This window comes from Folsomia candida, unplaced genomic scaffold (assembly GCF_002217175.1).
Source record: "Folsomia candida strain VU population unplaced genomic scaffold, ASM221717v1 Fcan01_Sc001, whole genome shotgun sequence".
Lineage (NCBI taxonomy): Eukaryota > Metazoa > Arthropoda > Collembola > Entomobryomorpha > Isotomidae > Folsomia > Folsomia candida.
In genome coordinates, this window is record NW_019091193.1 from 801,438 (window position 1) to 813,062 (window position 11,625).

Below are 11,625 nucleotides of genomic sequence, written 5' to 3' on the forward strand. Positions count from 1 at the left end.
TCTTAACTACTTATATTCTCAAATGCATTGTCTACCAGTCTACAGCCACTCGTCTGCGTACATTGTTGAATTTACATGTTATGGAAAAAAATGTACATCCAGCTATTCCTTCCACATATAAAATTTCAGATTAAAATCCTGAAATTATTACACTGTTTCCCATATCGTTTTGACGAGGAGACAAATCAAATGAGGATTCATGAATCACGCCCAGCCAAAGTTTTCCGACTACTTTGTCAAGCCTTAATTTGGGTCTATGTCGCCTTTGGTTCGCGCGTATTTTACCGGCTGGCCAACAACGGTTGCATCGCTAAAACGGTGGAAGCAGCCACAATTAGCATTGCGACGTACATGATGCTCATGTGGTCATTCACTTGGGAGCCAAACAGGAAACTTGTATCTTTGATTAACGCATTGATCCAATGTGATCAAAAATACTTCCGTAAGAAATTTATAAGATCTGTTAGATAAAAATGTAGTAAAGTTACGCAGGTTTTAAGTAATTTCTCGGTAATAGATAAAGTTGCTATCAGGTATCAAAATTATACAGTTCCACAAAAACTTGCCACTGATATGGTAACACTTTAATACCGAGCTATTACTACAGCGTACTACTTAGGAGAGTCATACATAAATACATATATGAATACTGCTTGATATGATTGAAATACTGGATTTTTAAGATTGTACATATTTTGAATTTAGCTGGAGACACATACAAATGCAAACCTAAAGACTGGGTTATGCAGTTGATGCTGTATTTCATCGCTTTTGGTATTGGCTTCGGTGGGCCGCTCGATATCGCGCGATTTTTCTTGGAACCTTGCGCCCCACCATTTTTTGGATCTATGGTATTGAACTGTCAAGAATGTGGGGACATTGATAGATCTGAAATTGCGTGGTGGGTCTGGATAGCAATTCCTCTCATTGATATTTATCCCATCGTTACAATCCTACACTCTGGATTGTTTTACATTTGCTATGTCCAATTCGTATCAATCTATACGCTCCTCGCGTTGATTGACGATCTTCATAACAGGTACACTCGAAATATCTATCTTGGAGGCAAATCGTCACCGGCGGAAGTAACACTATGTACAGTGCTTATTTTGGGTAGTGATTATTGAAATGTTTTGTCACCAAGGGAAAATAAGTCCAAAACTCAAGGATGAAACACGTGTGCCGTCATTATTTAAAAAATTGAACAATTTTATTATCCGAAGATGTATGTAGTTATTATTTATGGTTTATCACGTAAAAGTACTAAATGAATTCGTTCATAACCACATCCTGTGTGTTTGGCACATGAGTTTTTACCTATTTTTCAGTTGGTGACAAACGGTCATTACCAAAAAATAGCACTCTACTACCTGCATGGGTGACGGAATTTTATGTCAGTAAATTTGGTCATAAATAGTTAATTTGAACATGTATATAGGTCATCAAATCTACGGAATATCGGGACGCCCTCATTCACAATATATTCTTCGCTAAGTGTATTAGAAATACTTATAAATGCCGTCGGTCGCTATAAAATCGTGCCGGTTGCCCTGAGTGTAGGACCAATTGTGGAAGTCATTGCCCTATTTGCCGTTATCAAGTGGCATTCTGTCTTCCCAATTCTGGGGGTCTGTTCATTTGTCCTGATTTTTTGCGTGCAGTTGGCAGGGTTGTTGTTTTTCGAGTCCGTTGCGGCCCAAGTTATGACAAGGTCGGAGGAGTTGTTGACGAGTTGGAGACGAAATGTGGGGATAGAAACGGTAAAAAGAAAATATCTCAAGTCATTTAAACCAATGAAGGTCACCTTTGCATCCAACTATGTCGACAAGCTGACAGTATTGGTTACACAGGACTTCTGTCTTAATCAAATTGTGTCACTGCTAATAATGTATCAGTAAATATTGGAACAATATGTTTTACTGGAAATTTATGAGATTAATTAATTCCACGAAAAATCAACTTTATTGAATAGAAATTGGGCATATTTTTGAAAGATGAACTCGAAATGAAGAATAAATAATAGTTCAGGTATAATACTCATGCGCATTGAAAATTTTATTAAATAATATTCGCGTAATACGTATAATAACATTTTTAATTGTTCTGAATTACAGGAGGTTCAGTAAATTTTGATGATAGTCCACACGCAATGAATAAATAAGTTATGAAAAACCGTGTCTGGCGGATTCAATTATAGGGATGGTTCGATCGTACAAAAACTACTGGAAATTCAAGTTATGCAATTTCAATATATTTAGTTATGTGATTTCAATTAAAAGTCTGGCCCATTAAATGACATTAATTAAATGTATCTAAATAAGTAATTTTGATTAAAAATTCTCTCAAATGAATGTGTGGGTAGACACAATTTGTTTGTTTTTTTATTAAAAAAAGCTAATTTAGATTCCCTCCTGCGGCTTCCTGTGCGAAAGGAGGAAGTCACACGGAAATCATTCAACTCTATGAATCTAATAGATTGCAATAGGTAATCTCGCCAAAATTTGCAGAAATTCGATAGGTCTACTAATAAATTATTGCAGGAAAGCGCTGGCTAAAAAAGGTCATTTGATAAAAATCAACGAATTACATATGTACATTTTGAACGATTGTCTGGCAAGATACTCTGTTCTGCCTTTATAAAATATATGTAAATATCTGTTTGTCGAATCATTGTTAGAGGTTGCATATTTATGTATAAAATGAATTATATATACCATGAATGCATTGCATAATATATTATGTAGGTAAGAAAGTCGTACATATGTATTTACATACTTTAAAGTAGGAAGGTACAATTGGTCTATATTTGTTAAGAGATACAGTTAGGTAAAATAATTTATTTACATACATTAGGTCTATAATATACTAGGGGTAATAGCTACAAGTTCTCATGTTTGCATCAGAATATAATTTTTGTGAACCTTGCAACTTTTTCAGTGCGAATCCAGGTTGGATGGAATTGACTTAGATTTCTAAATAATTAGCGATTAATTCCAGCATCAAGTAAAATTAAATCCACTACTTACAGTTAGAAGACGTTGTTACTATTTTCCTTACCATTTATTCATGCATACAATTATGAGTAGTTCAACTATCACCGGGATAGTTGAACCTAAGCCTTAAGCTGTTCTGCGCTCATGAGAAGCAAGCTTAAGGTTTGATCCAAGCAGAAATTCTGAATGACCAACGGCGTTCCATTATCAATATAGTTGGAGCCGAATTTTATCTTCAGGACGCCGCAAGCCTTGATCTCTCGCGCAAGCACGGACCGCTTTCCGCCGAATTTGACCGTATGTGTCACATGCGTTTTCAGGACTCCAGTTGACGTTCTGTTCACCCATGATGCTAACGTAAAGACGAATCCATTCGTGACCACGGAGTCCACCAGCATTAAAGGAAAGATGAGAAAGCCAGGCATCGCAATTTTCCCGTGAAGTTTTATACAGACAAACTGGCAGATAATTTGTAATATAGGGACCATTGCAAGAACCGTGGGAACTACCGGCACCATGAGGAATCCATTCATGTGTTTTTCCAAGATTTGAATTTTCCGGTAGAACGTAACGCAATCTTGATGAATATCAACAAGATGAATATTTCAAAAGGCCTACCAGTCAGTACTATATGGTCCTCAACACTAGTCCCTATTTTAAAATTTGATCACTAGTAGCCATGACCCATATTTACGATAACAATTTGCTTAGGAGATGAATTATGATCATGATGTACAACACTTTTTAATTTTCTATCAAAAAACTTTGCCTGACGAAGTTCACAGTTTGTGAAAGAAAGCTCGCAATAAAAATATTTCAAGAATATGTCCTCAGATGCCGATGAAATTGCTTCAACAACAAGTAACGCAATCTTGATTATCTGATATCGTTTTTGCATTAAAAATCCGTCTGTAAATATTTTCAACAATGTATTTAGTTCCTTTGAGAAGTACCCGTAAATTTAGGTATCTTCACTCAGTAAGAATAAATGTTAGAAGATTAGTATCTAAATATGTAGAAGATATTACATCAAATATTCCTACCCCTTCAGAAGTTCGAAGTAGTCAAGGATAACCACAATTCCAGCAAATAGGATATAACAGACCCACGGTATCCCATTTCCAAACATGTGCATGACAATCCATGCTTCGAACAGGACGACAAATATTTCCAGATTCATTCGTCCCATTTCACCACACCGGTCGGACATGGAGAGGAGAAATGGAGGCGTGCAGGGATCCATGGTGAGCAGAGCTACCATTGCAAATGGCGCCGTGGAGGCAGTTAGCTCCGCGAGAGTTAATACTATGGTCATAACTTTAGCCTCCAATGACGTCTTGGCGACCTCAGAATCTATAAATTGAAGAGTTTCAGAGGTTTATCCGAAAACAATTCTGATGGATTGTAGTTTTTATTTGAGCCAAAATTTTTGAACCGAAGGTAGAACACATTAAAAAACCTTGTTGGTACGGATTTGGCAATCATTTCCTACCGGATTGAAGTGATTTGTCTTTTGGTGGTAAATTTTTCATTCCCAAACATTACTAAATGGTAGTGTTCAGTATTACCGACCCGGTAGAGATACATATGTACTCCAGTCTGTAATTACTCAATACCAGTTTTCTAGAGAATTTATAGTGCGGGCCCAAAATTTTGTGTACTTTCCTTGCGAAATTTGGTCCACAAAATTACATGTTTGGCAAGAACCTATGCAATAGAGATTCGGATAGGAACTGTACCTTTAAGGAGATCTTTTTCAAAGACGAGAATCGAGTTGATGACTTGAATTGGCCCAACATCTAGAAAAATATTACATCCGCAACCTATCAGAATTGTGAAGCAGACCAGAAACGGGAATCCCTGTAATCGTTGCAGTAACGTAAGCGGACCAAAGCTGAAATGCCAAAGGAGCACGAGCCAGTAGCGGAATGCCAGGATAGATTTAAATTGGGATACACGCACTCGTCGGGGTGATTTAATAATTGCAAGCTTGCCTGACTTAGCGTCAAATTCAAATGGTAGGCAAAGTATTTTCCGTGACAATTTGAAGTTTCGAATTAATAAGGGTAAAAAGTGGTCGGAGTACATGATGATGAATGGAAATCATGTATTGTAGGAATTGTTGTTCTCAATTTAGAAAAACCAAATAATACAGTGAGAAAGATTTAGGTTATTTGAGCCCAGAAAATTTTAGTGTGAATGTAACTATTGTAATATAAGGTGTGAATATGTGAAGCAGTTTTATGTAAGGAAAATATATAACTCCACCTCCTAAATTTTACACATATCGGTAATAAGTAATATCGGTTTTATTAACTCATGTAATCAATTTTTGGTCAACATCCGTTATTTATCCACGTGAATTATTACAAGTTTATTGTCACCACTGTTTGCTCAAGCGAGAAGAACATTCTTGGTCAACCGATAAAATGAATACGTAGAATGAATATTTATTTAGTAACATGCGTGCTTAGGAAACCTGTTCAATGTACATATGTACTTGGCATACAAAACTTGTTTGTTTGCGTAACAATCAAAAATATAGTTTATAAGATTTAAATAGAGATTATAAGTAACATTATAAAGCACGAATCGCAAAAAAGGGGGGTTTAAAAGTACATAATGAATCTTAATACATATACATATACAACCCACTCAAAAATTTCAAAAAACTCTATTTAGGATTTTTCTCAGAATCAGGGTCGGTGTTGACCTCTGTCTGATGTATATTTATATGTACATATGTACACGCCGAGAGATTGGGGGATATGAAAGACTAACCTTTGCATATGCATAAATAAGTATGTATTTTCATATATACATGCATACATAATTAGTAATTATTAATTTCACATTCCACCCGTGATACATACTATGTAATGAGAACCCGGAGGTTAGATTGGAACTTGTACATACAGATGTATGTACATACAGTTAATAAAAGTATCACTTGGACAGTGATGAGCTGGTTTTTCAAATGATCATATTTTTATGATTTCTTAGAAACTTGGCCTCATAATTTTTTTGACTTGACACACAAGTATGTGGTTATCTAAATCCATAAGCCTTTGATCAATATTTCTTTTGAGACCGAAAATTTTAAGCATTTTCCAAGCAAAAGTGAAAAACTCACATCAAAGTATTATTTGGACACCGAGATTCTTTTCCAAATTCGCCACAGTACACTATCTATCACAAGACAATTTTAATGAATAATGCAAGGTCATGTGTAAATCTTTACTCCAGAAGCTCTTCACGCCTTTATTCCCGTTTAGAGATCACCTGGAATCATCATACCTAAAATAGTCCGAGCTATAATTAATTGGGGGAAATTATTATCTTCGACCACCAAAACCGTCTTCCAGAGCCGATTATTGATCGGAACATTATTCCCAAATATAGTATGGACCATTTAATGCCCATTTGCTGTCTGAAAATGGAAAAGTGACGGCAGGGTAGGCAATAAATCTGGAGGAGGTAAATGCAGGGGCACAAAAAGCATAAATGAAAGCTTCATTGCTGTACAAGATATGGCATATTTGACAACTTTTCAACCTAGAATACTTGTGGCGGACGCAGCTAAGCTCACTTCTTTTGATAGCTAACTCTAAATGAACTTTGCGTCCCCTATTTCGGTTTTTGCTGATTTCGTAATTTAATATGTCTTTCCACTGTTTTGCCGACTAATTTGATACGCTCAAGCTCCAAAGCCCTATCCGATGAAACCGTTGAAACTAACAAGATGAATATCCGTTGGATCTTTCCTCTGAATATATCAATCCGCTGAAACAATCCCGTTAAACGGATAAATCAATGCTACAAGCAAAGGGACAAATGGCAACTTTTAATAAATTTTTAATCCGTTGAAAAGGGAAAATTGACAATTCAAATATACAAATTCTTATTCAAACTATTCATTAAACTAGATGTTCCGCTTAATATCCGTTGAACAAACTAGCTACTATTACAGATGTTTACTCTATGAAGTCTATTGTCTACATGCTCGCGAGGGCGATTGCTCGCTGCTTTTATACCCATCTCCTCGCCTACACTCCTTTCACATACACTGGAGAGGTGGCGTTCACTACTCTACATCAGCACCTCGAGTAAACATTCATTTTTCCACACATGTTTACCCTTGCCAATAAACTACATACATACATAATTAAATCATAAATTCAAATAATTCTTAATTTAATCTTATTAGCTAATCGCTCCGCAACAATACTCATGTAGACTTCTTTCAACACGAGTCTGTCGATTATTTCGACCTAACATGTCCCCGACCGTGATTTCGAACCATACCTCATGACTGAAAGTCCGGGGTGATGCAAATTTAGTCGGAGGCCTGGCACATTCGACTCCTCGTTTGGTTTTCTGCATACTTTAGGGGCCCATCTGGTTAGGACAGGTTAAGCATAAGTCAATCTAAGCAGTTGACCTGCTTCCACCTGCTCAGGTCCCGATTACAATGTTATCTACTCCCATGAAATGGACGCGGCGCTTTGGTGCAAAAAATCAATGTGCTCTTTATTGCTGTTCGGCCTTTAAAGCCTAGGTTTTTTATTCGATTTAAGATTTTTTGATCGTAAACAATTATTCCACGCACAAATTGAAGTTTTTGGTGCAATTTTGGTGCAGAAATTCTTGGTGGCGTTCCGAAACATGCAGAAATTATGACGATATTCGATTACTGGACTAAACTTCTCCAGGTTTTCTGACAATTCTGCTGGTTTCTTTGCAATTTGAGACAAAATATTACTGCGTACTACAGTTGTGAATAATTTTATCATCAATTATGGGTTCTGGAAGATAGTGCTGGTGGTCTGAGATAATAATTTCCCCACATTTACTAATGGCCCGCAGTATTTTAGGAATGATGATTGCAGGTGATCTCTAAACGACAGTAAAGGCGAGAAAAGCCTCTGGAGTAAAGATTTACACATGTACTGGCATTATCCATTAAAATTGTCTTGTGATAGATAGTATGTATGTATGTATTATGTGAGGAGGATTCCTACCCATAGGGGTAGACATCCAGCTGCGCAGGTCACCAGTTGGACCTATTGCAGACACCTCAATGCACTCGCATGCGATTATTGTGTCGGAGCCTCTCTCGATTCCCCAGCTACAAAGCTGGCGAATCTGCCAGACCTTAAAAAGGCCAGCACGTCTTTGAGAGGATACCCCATACTTCCTCCACCCTTAAGGTAGAACGAAGGAAGGTCCTAAATCTCAGTGCACTGTAAGCGGGACAGTCTGTGAGTATATGAGCCATTGTCTCGTCCCCTTCCCCGCATTCCTCGCAGATGGGAGATTCAACTAGACCCATCTTATACAGATGCCCATTCAAATTACAGTGTCCTGTGATGGCAAAAGTTGTTAGCCTCATACCATCCCTCGTGGGCCCAAGTGATTTCCCACTTAGACCCTCGTATGGTATTGGCAGGGCCAACTTTGAGAACTTACAATTAAGTAAGTTGGACCAATAGACCCGATGATCATTCTGAGCCCATTGTTTTATTGCAAATTTTCCAATTGCTGAGTTGACAGGGATAACTGGCTCTGGACCGCATGTTGTTATACTAGCAGCCTCTTTAGCCAGCTTATCCACGTCTTCATTACCCCATAAACCCCAATGGGAAGGGATCCAATGTAAGGTAATGTCTTTGTGAATGCTCAATTGCTGCAGCGCCCTATGAAGCTCAACCGTGAGGGAGGAAACCAGCCGCTCACTAAGAAGAGAATCAAGGACACTGCGATTGTCAACAAAGATATTCACTTCCTTGTGTAGACTTGGATTTTCTGACATGTAGTTGCACGCCGAAAGAACCCCAATCTGTTCAGCCTGGAAGACCGTAGCATAATTACCCAGAGGTGTAACGCCACTAGCCCCATCCATGAAGTTACCACCTTCACCAATTATGAAGGTTGCACCGGATCCCCCCTTACCCCTAGACCCATCCGTAAAACAGAGGAGCCCAGGTAGATCCAAGTAGTTGTCGTACATATCTAGCCATTCCTCCCGAGTAGCGACCCGTATTTTAAAATTACGAGCCTCGGGAGGTTTAACAGATTTATAGTCATAAGGAAAGCCCAACTCAGGAATATTCTGAGCCAGGCTAGAGCACATCTCAATGTGAGTGATTTTCTTCAAACCACGACCGTATCCAACCCAGTTCAACCATTGACCACGGACCCTTAATCTTAAATAAGATTGAAGAGCCACTTCCTGAAGTCTTAGCTGAATTGGAAGGACACCAAGTAAGGTTTCTAAGGCCGCAGTCGGAGTAGTCGGAAGAGCACCAGTGACCATGCGGAGTGCAAGCCCCTGTACCCTCCGAAGCCGGTCGCAGAATTTTTTATTGGTCGCGGGCAGCCAGACCATCGCAGCATACTCCATGGCCGGCCGAACCACCGCCTTGTAAATCCAGAGACTTCCTTTTGGACCAAGACCCCAGGTAGGGCCCATACCCCGTCTGCATTGCATTAGAGACACGGTGGCTTTCCGCGCCTTCGCAATGCAGTCTCCAGTTCAGTTTTGAATCCAAAGTGACCCCCAGATAGGTACAGGAGCCACTGTATTCTAGTTTTTTCCCCTCCAAGGTGAGAGGTTTCAGTCTGAATTTGCGCTTGTTCGTAAAAAGGACCACCGAGGACTTGTCATTGAGTGACAAGCCCACTCCGCGACTCCAGCGACCTGCAAAAGACAGAGCCTGCTGTGCCAAATCACGAACAATGCTTAGATCAAACCCAGAAGAGAGCAGCGCCACGTCATCAGCATAGCCCTGAGTGTAGATACCAGGAAACTTCCCCATAAGTTCGGTTAACAATTCGTCAACGGCCAGATTCCAAAGGAGAGGCGAGAGGACCCCACCTTGAGGGCAGCCCTTCTTCACCCTCCTCGAGAAGGTTTGACCGTAAGTGACAAATTCCACCGACCGAGATGTAAGCATATGGGAAATAAAGTTGCAGCATAATGGATGGATATTATGCCGCTTTAGACCAGAAAGCAAAACATCAAACGGGGCCTCGTTAAAAGCCCCCTTGACATCCAGAAACACACCCAAAGTGCTCTCACTGGATTTAAGGGACCTTTCAATACGAGCCACGACGTTGTGCAGTGCATCCTCTGTAGAAAGACCACTCATATACGCAAACTGATGACCCCTTTTAAGCCTCTCCACCAGAGCGGAGGACCTAATATGGTCATCAATCAACTTTTCAAGTGTTTTAAGTATAAAGGAAGTAGTGAGATGGGCCTCCATGAGGAAGCCCTTTCATAACTGTCCTTCCCCGGTTTTGGGATGAAGACCACCCTCATTGTACGCCATCTTCCGGGCATTTAGCCGAATTTAAGGCAGCCACAGAAGATAGTTTTTAAGGAAGGGACAATCAAATCTAGACCCCACTGCAGTAGTGCTGGGAAAATCCCGTCACCACCGGCAGCCTTAAATGGGCCAAAGGATTTGATCGCCCGCTTGATTTTGGATTCAGTCACAATTTGTTCAATCAGCTCAAGATCAGCTGAAGGCTCGTGACTGTACGACCAAATAATTTCACGGGAATCATTTGGAAAATTTTGCTCCAGAAGATACTGAGCCGTTTCAGACAAGGACTTGGTATAAATCCCGGAGCCCTTGTCCAGGCAGCCCAGTTTAGCGATGGTGTCATTCCGAAGCAACTTAACTAATCTCGAGACCGGATGACAGCCCTCAAGATTTTTAACATATTCACGCCAGGACTTCCGCTTAGCAGACTGCATAGCCGCATGGTATTGAGCCCTTGCGTGTCTGTAAGCTGCCCAGCTTTCATCGTCCCTTTTAGCAGCCCTTTGTAGTTTTCGAGCCTCCTTGCGAAGACCCGTCAGCTCCTTGGACCACCAAGGTACAATTTTGTTCCTACGTCGAGGTTTGACAAACTTTAATGGACACGCTATTTCAAATGCGCCCATCATCGCATTTGTCAAACAATCAACAGAGTTGTCTAGTGATTCAGTTGTCCGAGTGTCAATCAAGACCCTCGGCATATTCATGCTAAGGGCCTTTTGATACACTGACACGTTTGTAGCCCTACTGTTGCGAATGGAAACAGGGGGAGGTGGACCCACTTTAAAGCGAGCCTTAATATATCGATGATCCGAAGAGGACTCCTCCCGATCAGCCCACCAGTCCGTACAGGTGTACGCTAGGTCAGCCGAAATGAGAGTAAGATCCAGAACCTCTGATCTCGATTTTGTGACAAAAGTAGGCTCGTGTCCCTTGTTAAGGACCTGCAAATTGGTGCAGCCCAAATAATCAAGGAGCTCCAGGCCTCTTTCATTGCAGTTCGTACTGCCCCATAGAGTGTGATGAGCATTGGCATCACACCCTATTAAAATTGGTTGTGATAGATAGTGTACTGTGGCGAATTTGGAAAAGAATCTCGGTGTCCAAATAATACTTTGATGTGAGTTTTTCACTTTTGCTTGGAAAATGCTTAAAATTTTCGGTCTCAAAATAAATATTGATCAAAGGCTTATGGATTTAGATAACTACATACTTGTGTGTCAAGTAAAAATAATTATGAGGCCAACACTATAGGAAATCATAAAAATATGAGCATTTGAAAAACCTGCTCATTACTGTCCAAA